General features: G+C 34.7%; 4 non-coding genes across 4 annotated transcripts in view; all 4 read left to right on the top strand.

Annotated features, from left to right (window-relative positions):
• The first annotated feature begins 6,064 nt into the window (after positions 1–6,064).
• LOC128009278 (5S ribosomal RNA) lies at positions 6,065–6,183 on the top strand. The gene has a single exon (XR_008180993.1). It is a non-coding gene; the product is annotated as a 5S ribosomal RNA (ribosomal RNA).
• A 514-nt stretch (positions 6,184–6,697) lies between these two features.
• LOC128009277 (5S ribosomal RNA) lies at positions 6,698–6,816 on the top strand. Its single transcript, XR_008180992.1, has one exon. It is a non-coding gene; the product is annotated as a 5S ribosomal RNA (ribosomal RNA).
• Positions 6,817–7,199: 383 nt separating this feature from the next.
• Positions 7,200–7,318, top strand: LOC128005521 (5S ribosomal RNA). Its single transcript, XR_008178170.1, has one exon. It is a non-coding gene; the product is annotated as a 5S ribosomal RNA (ribosomal RNA).
• Positions 7,319–9,903: 2,585 nt separating this feature from the next.
• LOC128009276 (5S ribosomal RNA) overlaps positions 9,904–10,000 on the top strand; it is a 119-nt gene continuing 22 nt past the window's right edge. Inside the window, exon 1 of the ribosomal RNA XR_008180991.1 lies at positions 9,904–10,000. This exon is cut by the window's right edge and continues 22 nt beyond it. This is a non-coding gene — a ribosomal RNA (5S ribosomal RNA).

The following is a 10,000-nucleotide window of genomic DNA, read 5'->3' as shown; positions in this document are numbered from 1 at the left end:
ATCTCTGAATATTTGCAGGTTTGGGCCTGGTTAGTACTTTGATGAGAGACTGCCTAGGAATACAAGGTGCTTTAAGCTTTTGGGCTTTCTTTCCTACTTATATAATGTACTGGCGATAAGATTGGCTGCTCTTTAAATAGCCCTCTCTTTGCAGCAGACTTCGCTTACGGCCATACCAACCTGGCTATTCCCTGAGTTGGTACGATCCAGGAAGTGTGAGGTGGCAGTTTGGGAGGGAAAGGCTCTCCCCTATTTTTTGTTTTATTGTGTTTTCTTTTGATAATTACTTAAAGTTTATAAGTTCAATTTATTTATTTTTTTGTTTAAACCTCAGACAGTTTTACTGTCTGAGGTTTTATTTTTTTCAAAATGACGGATATTACAGTTACTGAACCGGAACGGATATTAGACCAAGAGACTGAGGACAACGACTACACTGAAAGAAACAAAGAAATGGACAACGGAAAGGTTAAAGATGACAAAGAAACATGGGCAATGGTTGCCACAAGGAGAAAGAAGAATGGAATGGATGCAAGGAGTAGAGGAACAGAAGAGCTATATACAAGTCAAGGTAAACAAACAAGAGATTATACTGATGGAAGACGAGAAGCAGTTCAAAGAAATGAGACAATGAAAAAGATAAAAAGCCAATCGAAATATCAGAGAGACTACAAAAAAGAAGCAACGCTAACTATGACTGTTAATGATCCAGAGAAAATATCTGTGATGATGATAATAAAGGCAGTGGAAGAGAAAACTGGATTTGGAAAGCTGTATGGACTGAGGAAAAAAAGTAATTTTGACTATGAACTAACCATGGAGAATGAGATGGATTGTGACAAGCTAGTAGATGGACTACTGATTGATGGACAGTTTTGTGAGATCAAAAAACTATGCAAAACTGAAAGAATGGTCTCTTTTTTGCTTTTGCCAAATTACATAAAAGATGATGAAATCATTCAAAAACTGGTGGATTGGGGAGTAAATCCTATTCTCCCTTTAAGAAGGAGATATTATCCTGGCACCACTGTTGCGGATGGAACAAGGTTTTTAAGAGTAAGATTCCCACAGGACATTGTGACTCTGCCATACAATGTGAGATTTGACACAGAGGAGGGACCAAAATACTTCAGGGTAATTCATGACGGCCAGCTAAAGACTTGCAGAATATGTGCAAGCACAGAGCATGAAAAAAAGGACTGTCCTCAATATACCTGCAGAGAATGTCTGGAACAGGGGCATTTTGCGCGGGACTGCCAAGCCCCACGGTGCAAAAGCTGTGAAAAGACATGGATGAGGTGTACATGTGAATCTGAAGAGGAGGACAATGCAGAAATGGAGATAGAGGTGCAGGAGCACATGGAGGAGACAAGCAGAAATAGAAGGAAAGATGAAACACAGGAGGTGAATGGGATTTCTGAGGATTTAAGTAAGCAAGGAAAGGAGGACTCCACGAGGAGAGAGGACAACGCAGATAAAGAAATTGAAGTGCATACAATGGAGACTGAGACACATCAAACTGTTGCTAATGATGGACAAATGAAAGAAAATGAATGTGCAACAACGAGTGAAATTGCAGCTGGGTGGAATAAAGAGGAGGTAAGCGATGAGGAAACTGATGAAATTAACCTTGAGCTTGAAAACAGAACAACGGACATTATGAACAGAAGACGTAAATTGATAACAGTATCAGAAATAAATATTAAACAAGTATTAAAGAAACAAAAGTTAAGAAGAGAAGACAGAGCAAGGCTAAATGAAGATAAAGTAGATCTAAATTCCTAGACATTAAGAGAGACCATATATAGATGATGGGTTGTTTTGGTTTGTGTTTTTTTTTTTTTTTTTTTATTTCATTATGAGTAATTTATGTTTGGTCTCAATTAATGTTAGAGGGCTGTCATCTAAGCTGAAGTTTGAAAATATAATAAATTTAACAAAACAAAGTGATATTTTATGTATACAGGAGACTGGATGGAATGAAACAATAGTTAATGATTTTAAAAAATTTTGGGATGGAGAAATATGGTACAGTAATGATTTAAATAAGAAAAAAGGATTGGCAATACTAATTAGAAGGGGAGTAGTAGAATCAACGAATGTTTTATTTAAAGATAACAATGGAAGGATTTTAACTGTTAAAATTATGGATAGGGGAGAAGAAATAACAATATGTAATATACATGCTCCAAATGAAGATATGGAAAGAGTTACTTTTTTTAAAGAATTGAGTGTTTTGATTAATGGATGGAAGAATGTCATTGTTATAGGAGATTTTAATACTGTTTTAGAAAGAATAGATGTTGAAGATTTTATGGTGTATAGAGCTGATGTTGGAAGAAAAGAACTGAAATGTATGATGGCTGAACATAAATTTGTAGATGTATGGAGAGATAGAAACAGAGTCAAAAGAGAATATTCGAGAAGACAGTGGGTAAATACAATTTTAAAACAAAGCAGAATAGATTTCATTTTATGTGACAGAAGATTTGAGCATTTTATTTCAAAAGTTTTTTATAAAATGTATAGTGGGAGTGATCATGACTTTTTATATGTAATGATGGATTTTAGTGGAGTTGAAAGAGGACCAGGTGTATGGGTGGTTAATACACAGCTTTTAAAGAACGAATTGTATAAAATGGAAATGGAAAACCTAATTATTAATAGTGTAGATGATGTTTTATATGATGAAGCAATATGTGTGTGGTGGGACAATATAAAATCAGATATCAAAAGTTTTTCTATTGAATGTTCTAAGAAAATACAGAAAGCAAAAAGAGCTAAAGAAAGGGAACTAAATAAAGAATGGGAAAATGAAATGAAAAAGATAACTGAAGGAAATACGGATATTAGGAAAATAGTAATATTAGAAGAGAAAATTAAAAAAGTGGAAGAGGACAAATGTGTGGGTGCTAGAATAAGAAGTAAGATAAGAAATACAGTGGAAGGGGAAAGAAGTACAAAGTTTTTCTATGATGCAGAAAAGAATAGACAAAAAGCTGATTTAATAAAGAATGTTTCAATGCAAGGTAAAAATATAAAAGATAAAGAAGGGATTTTAAAAGAGGTCAAGGATTTTTATGGTGTTTTATTTAAGAAAAAGGGAGTTAATGAGGAAGATGAAGTATTTTTGTTAAATCAAATCAAAGTTAAAGTAAAAGAGGATGATAAAAAAATGTGTGATAGTGATATAACAGAAGAGGAGATAAATGAAGCTATAATGCAATTAAGTAATGGGAAAAGTCCTGGTTTAGATGGTTTATCATCTGAATTTTATAAGGTTTTTAAAGATGTTTTAATACCTATTTTGAAAGATCTTTTCATAGCCATTTTTAAGAATGGACAATTGAGTGAGAGTATGAAGAAGGGAATGATTAAAATAATTTATAAAAAGAAAGGGAATAAAGATGATTTACAAAATTACAGACCATTAAGTATGCTCAACACAGATTATAAAATATTGGCCAAGATTTTAGCGAATAGACTTAAAAAAGTAGTTCCCCACATCATTACAACTAATCAAGCATATGGCGTATTAGGAAGAGATATAGTGGATACAGTAACAAGCATTAGAGATTTAATTTGGTACATAAAAGAGAAAAAGAGTGATGGTTTTTTAATCAGTATAGATCTAGAAAAGGCATTTGACAGAGTTGAGCACAAATATTTATTTGATTTAATTCAACAGTTTGGTTTTGGTAATAATTTTATAAAGTGGATGAAATGTTTTTATACAGATATTTTTAGTTGTTTTAAAATAAATGGTTTTTTAACAGACTTCATAGGAATATCTAGATCTATAAGACAAGGATGTCCCTTATCAGCTTTATTATATACTTTAGTTGCTGAACCGTTAGGTTTAGCAATAAATGGAGAAAAAGAAATAAAAGGTTTTTTAATAGAAGACAATGTAATAGAACAAAAATTGTTTCAGTATGCAGATGATACTACTCTGATTTTAAAAGATTTTAATAGTGCTGAAAAGGCTATGGGAATTATTGATAAATACTGTCGAGGTTCGGGTGCAAAAGTAAATAAGGAAAAAACTGAATATATTAAGATTGGAAAAGTGGACATTTCAAAAAGAAATTGGCAGTTAAAAGAGCAAAAGAATAATATAAAAATTTTAGGCATTACACTTGGATCTGATGAAATTAAAACTAGAGAAATAAATTGGGATGAAACTGTAAACAAAATGGAAAAAAGATTAAATTTTTGGAAACAGAGAGTACTGTTTCTAAAAGGGAAGGTCCTTGTCTTGAATTCTCTTTTTTTATCCAAAATGTGGTATGTTTTAAGTGTTGTTAGTTTACCAATATGGGTATATAAGAGAATAAAAACTATGATTTTAAAGTTTCTTTGGGATGGTAAGCCATCTAAAATTGCATATAACACAATCATTGGAAAGGTGGAAGATGGAGGATTAGGACTAATAGATCCATGGCTGAGAATGAAAAGCATGAGAATTAAAACAGTAAAAAAGTTTTTTAACAAAGACAACATTCCATGGAAAAGTGTCATGAATTATGTTATTAATAAATGCGGACAAATAGGAGATGATTTTTTATGGATGGCTTTTAAGGATAATATGATAGAAAATATACCAGAGTTTTATAAAGAATTGTTGAGAAGCTGGAAAATGTTTTATGAAAATGTGTACGTAGAGATTAAAGGGAGAAAACAGTACCTGCAGCAACCCCTATTTTTAAATCAAAATAATAAAAGCAAAAAGCATATGTTTTATGAAAACTGGTACGCAGTAGGTTTTAGACAAGTAAAAGACATTTTATATGAAGTGAAACCTGGATTTTTACCTACACAAGCAATAATTGATTCACTTGAGGAAATAGAAGATATAGAAAACAAAGGGAAAATTGAAGAACAATATACAAAATTAAAATTAGCATTGCCAGAACATTGGATTAAAAATATTGAGGATAATGAAAAAGAAACCGAAAATGAAAAACCAAAGGTTTTTTTAAAAGCAGGGGATGATAAGATTGTTTTTAATGATTGTGTCATTAAGATGTTTTATACCTGTTTAAGTAAGACTGTTTTTGTAAAGCCTAAAGCAATAGAATATTGGGAAAAGTTATTTGACAATTTTGATGCTTCGAATATATGGAAAAATGTAAGATTGAATTTTAAAAGTCCGGTTTTGGAAAATTTTGATTTTTTATTAAGACACAATTGTGTGATGACAGAAATTATTTTAAGTAAAATTGGGTTAGCGCAAGATGAAATGTGCAAAGTGTGTTTGGAGAAAAAGGAAGGTGTATTACATTTATTTTTAAATTGCAGAAAGTTAAGTGATTTTATAAAAATGTTAAAAAAGATGGTATGTGATTTTCTGTATAATGACAAGATTACATTGGAAGAATGGGATACATTGCTTTTATTTGGCTTCAATGGAAGGACAAAAAATAACTATGCTCTAAATTTTATGTTAACGCTTGCAAGATTTGCAATATGGAGAAGGAGAAATATAATGAAACAAAAGAAAAAAGAAATAGCGATAAAGTTATTATATAAACAGATCATGATGGAGGAAATACAAGTTTTATATGACTATTGCAAAATGCTTGAGAATATGGAAATGTTTGAAAAATGTTTTACAAGGAATAATCCATACATTGTTAAAACTTGGACTGGTTTTGAAGTTCTGTTACTGGAAGATGTTTAAATATTTGTGGTGATGTATTGTTAATGTTTTTATTTTGTGATTTTTAATAAATAAAAAAAAAAAAAAAAAAAAATCTCGTCTGATCTCGGAAGCTAAGCAGGTTTGGGCCTGGTTAGTACTTGGATGGGAGACCGCCTGGGAATACCAGGTACTGTAAGCTTTTTGGAAATTTTTCACTTAGTTTATAATAATTTTGCCAAAAAATAGAGTCAATGCCCGATTTCTGAATCTTAGCAGGTTTAGGTCTGGTTAGTACTTTGATGAGAGACTGCCTAGGAATACCAGGTGCTTTAAGCTTTTGGGTTTTCTTTCCTACTTATATAATGTACTGGCGATAAGATTGGCTGGTCTTTAAATAGCCCTCTCATTGCAGCAGACTTCGCTTACGGCCATACCAACCTGGCTATGCCCGATCTCGTCTGATCTCGGAAGCTAAGCAGGTTTGGGCCTGGTTAGTACTTGGATGGGAGACCGCCTGGGAATACCAGGTGCTGTAAGCTTTTTGGAAATTTTTCACTTAGTATATAATAATTTTGCCAAAAAATAGAGTCAATGCCGGATCTCTGAATCTTAGCAGGTTTGGGCCTGGTTAGTACATGGATGGGAGACTGCCTGTTAATACCAGGTGCTGTAAGCTTTTTGGACATTTTTCACTTAGTATATAATAATTTTGCCAAAAAATAGAGTCAATGCCCGATCTCTGAATATTTGCAGCTTTGGGCGTGGTTAGTACATGGATGGGAGACTGCCTGGGAATACCAGGTGCTTTAATCTTTTTGGAAAATTTCACGAATTATATAATAATCTTTCATTAAAAAAAAAAAAAAAAAAAAAAAAAAGAGTCAATGCCCGATCTCTGAATCTTAGCAGGTTTAGGTCTGGTTAGTACTTTGATGAGAGACTGCCTAGGAATACCAGGTGCTTTAAGCTTTTGGGTTTTCTTTCCTACTTATATAATGTACTGGCGATAAGATTGGCTGGTCTTTAAATAGCCCTCTCTTTGCAACAGACTTCGCTTACGGCCATACCAACCTGGCTATGCCCGATCTCGTCTGATCTCGGAAGCTAAGCAGGTTTGGGCCTGGTTAGTACTTGGATGGGAGACCGCCTGGGAATACCAGGTGCTGTAAGCTTTTTGGAAATTTTTCACTTAGTATATAATAATTTTGCCAAAAAATAGAGTCAATGCCCGATCTCTGAATATTTGCAGCTGTGGGCCTGGTTAGTACATGGATGGGAGACTGCCTGGGAATACCAGGTGCTTTAATCTTTTTGGAAAATTTCACGAATTATATAATAATCTTTCATTAAAAAAAAAAAAAAAAAAAAAAAAAAAAAAAAGAGTCAATGCCCGATCTCTGAATCTTAGCAGGTTTAGGTCTGGTTAGTACTTTGATGAGAAACTGCCTAGGAATACCAGGTGCTTTAAGCTTTTGGGCTTTCTTTCCTACTTATATAATGTACTGGCGATAAGATTGGCTGCTCTTTAAATAGCCCTCTCTTTGCAGCAGACTTCGCTTACAGCCATGCCAACCTGGCTTTGGCCGATCTCGTCTGATCTCGGAAGCTAAGCAGGTTTGGTCCTGGTTAGTACTTGGATGGGAGACCGCCTGGGAATACCAGGTGCTGTAAGCTTTTTGGACATTTTTCACTTAGTTTATAATAATTTTGCCATAAAATAGAGTCAATGCCCGATCTCTGAATCTTAGCAGGTTTAGGTCTGGTTAGTACTTTGATGAGAGACTGCCTAGGAATACCAGGTGCTTTAAGTTTTTGGGTTTTCTTTCCTACTTATATAATGTACTGGCGATAAGATTGGCTGGTCTTTAAATAGCCCTCTCTTTGCAGCAAACTTCGCTTACGGCCAAACCAACCTGGCAACGCTAGTGAGCCACACAGGAAGTGAGTTGGCAGTTTGTAGTAGGCAGTAGGTGAGAGAGGCTCACCTTGTGTTTTTTGTTTTGTTTTATCTGCGTAAAGATTTATTTCTTTTGCAACTTATTGATTTTTGTTTGTTATAGTTTTTATACTTCCCAGCAGCAGTTTGCTGTCTGGGGAGAAATTTTTCTTTTGTTTGAAAAATGGATGGATTACATGGCAAAGAAGTGGACATGGCAGGAGGAAGATGAGTGCTAACAGACAAAGAAATGGATAAAGAACAACGAGATGGACAAGGACGAATGGATTATAACAAGAGGATTTACTCTAAAGAGGCTACAGTAATTGTTGACATGGCGGATCAGAGAGATGCAAGAGCAGAGGACATTATCAAAGCAGTGAACGAAAGGATTGGAGGAGGAAAGATTCTAGCAGTCAGACCAAGGCAAGTAAAAGAATATGAAATTACACTGATAAACAGGGAGGCGTGCGATGGATTAGATGAAGGATTAATGATAAAAGGAAAACTGTGTGAGATTCGACAACTGAAAACAAGGGAGTATGTGGTTTCTTTCATACATTTGCCAGCCTATATTGAGGACTCTGACATTTTAATTAAATTACAAAATTGGGGCGTAACACCTGTTTCAGACATCATAAGAAGAATGTATCCAGGCACAGACATTGCGGATGGTACAAGGTACCTAAGGGTGAAATTTCCTAAAGAAGTAGTGTCTCTGCCATACAGTACAAAGTTTGATACGGAGGAGGGAACACAGTATTTCAGGATCATGCATGATCGTCAGGTTAAAACCTGTCGATTGTGCATGAATCCGGGACATGTGTTCAAAGACTGTCCAGATTTTAAATGTCATCAGTGCAATGGCCAGGGTCATTACGCAAGGGATTGCGATGCAATTAAGTGCCCGGATTGCAGAAAGGTGATCATAAGATGTGAGTGTTGGATGGAGAATGAAATTCAAAATAAAGAGTCAGAAGGTGTAGGAGGGCGAATGTCAAAAGAAACTGAATTACAAAATGGTGGAGAGAATGAGGAAGAGGATGGTGTGAATAAAGAGGCTATTGTGGAAAATAAGAAGGAATTGGAAGAGAAAAGGCTGGAAGGAGAAATGGACAAAGGAATATTGACATCACAGGAAGTAACACAAGGGGTATTGGAGGAAATGGAGAACCAAGGATTAAAAGAAAAGGAGGAGGAAATGCAAGAGATAACTGAAGAGGAGAAAGAAATGGAATTGGAAGAGAAAAGGCTGGAAGGAGAAATGGACAAAGGAATATTGACATCACAGGAAGTAACACAAGGGGCATTGGAGGAAATGGAGAACCAAGGACTAAAAGAAAAGGAGGAGGAAATGCAAGAGATAACTGAAGAGGAGAAAGGAGTGGACAGAATGGATGATAGAAAGGACAAAAGGGTGACATTAAGAAGGAGAACCCTTAAGGTAATACCAAATGTGAATGTGGCCAGAAAAAAAAGACATTTTAGGGAAAAATACAATAAGGGGAAACATTTGTTTGAGAATAAATTTCAAGTGTTGAGGGAAGATGAGGAGGAGGAGGTAGACTAAGAATACAATGTTTGGTTTAAATTTGTATTATTATTTATTATTATAATGTTTTTATACATTGTATCATGGTATGCTAATGCCTTAATTGTATTTCAAAAAGAAAAATGGAGATAAAAGGTTATTTATTGAATGTAAAGTGAAATAAATGTGTTTGGTGTTTAGAGAAATGGCTTTTATCAAACCTGTGGCAAATAATTATTGTTTTTGTTTGTTATGCTTCTGTGGAAAATGTGTACAATGTTTTTAATGAAATATTTTAAATTTGTTAATAAAAAAAAAAAAAAAAAAAAAAAAAAAAAAAAAAAAAATCTTGTCTGATCTCGGAAGCTAAGCAGGTTTGGGCCTGGTTAGTACTTGGATGGGAGACCGCCTGGGAATACCAGGTGCTGTAAGCTTTTTGGAAATTTTTCACTTAGTATATAATAATTTGGCAAAAAAATAGAGTCAATGCCCGATCTCTGAATCTTAGCAGGTTTGGGCCTGGTTAGTACATGGATGGGAGACTGCCTGTTAATACCAGGTGCTGTAAGCTTTTTGGACATTTTTCACTTAGTATATAATAATTTTGCCAAAAAATAGAGTCAATGCCCGATCTCTGAATCTTAGCAGGTTTAGGTCTGGTTAGTACTTTGATGAGAGACTGCCTAGGAATACCAGGTGCTTTAAGCTTTTGGGCTTTCTTTCCTACTTATATAATGTACTGGCGATAAGATTGGCTGCTCTTTAAATAGCCCTCTCTTTGCAGCAGACTTCGCTTACGGCCATACCAACCTGGCTATGCCCGATCTCGTCTGATCTCGGAAGCTAAGCAGGTTTGGGCCTGGTTAGTACTTGGATGGGAGACCGCCTG

Source organism: Carassius gibelio, chromosome B22 (genome assembly GCF_023724105.1).
Source record: "Carassius gibelio isolate Cgi1373 ecotype wild population from Czech Republic chromosome B22, carGib1.2-hapl.c, whole genome shotgun sequence".
Classification (NCBI taxonomy): domain Eukaryota; kingdom Metazoa; phylum Chordata; class Actinopteri; order Cypriniformes; family Cyprinidae; genus Carassius; species Carassius gibelio.
This window is presented reverse-complemented; position numbering and strand designations above follow the sequence as displayed.